Below are 226 nucleotides of genomic sequence, written 5' to 3' on the forward strand. Positions count from 1 at the left end.
TTGTTTTAAATATATTCTCATATCATCAGCTACAGTATAAGAGAAGTGCCACATGTGCAGTTAAGATGTAATGAGCCCCATCGACCGACAGATAGCGCTGTTTCGCAACAAATGTAGGTAATAACCAAGCATGAGAAGAGCTTCTTTTAGCGGGACAGGGTGGGAGGTCCGTGGAGTTTTTCATAGACCGTCCCACTTGGCTGCGGTGGGTGAGCTGGGATAGGCT

Source organism: Doryrhamphus excisus, linkage group LG21 (assembly GCF_037039965.1).
Source record: "Doryrhamphus excisus strain RoL-2023G ecotype Guam linkage group LG21, RoL_Dexc_Guam_v1.1, whole genome shotgun sequence".
Taxonomy (NCBI): Eukaryota; Metazoa; Chordata; class Actinopteri; order Syngnathiformes; family Syngnathidae; genus Doryrhamphus; species Doryrhamphus excisus.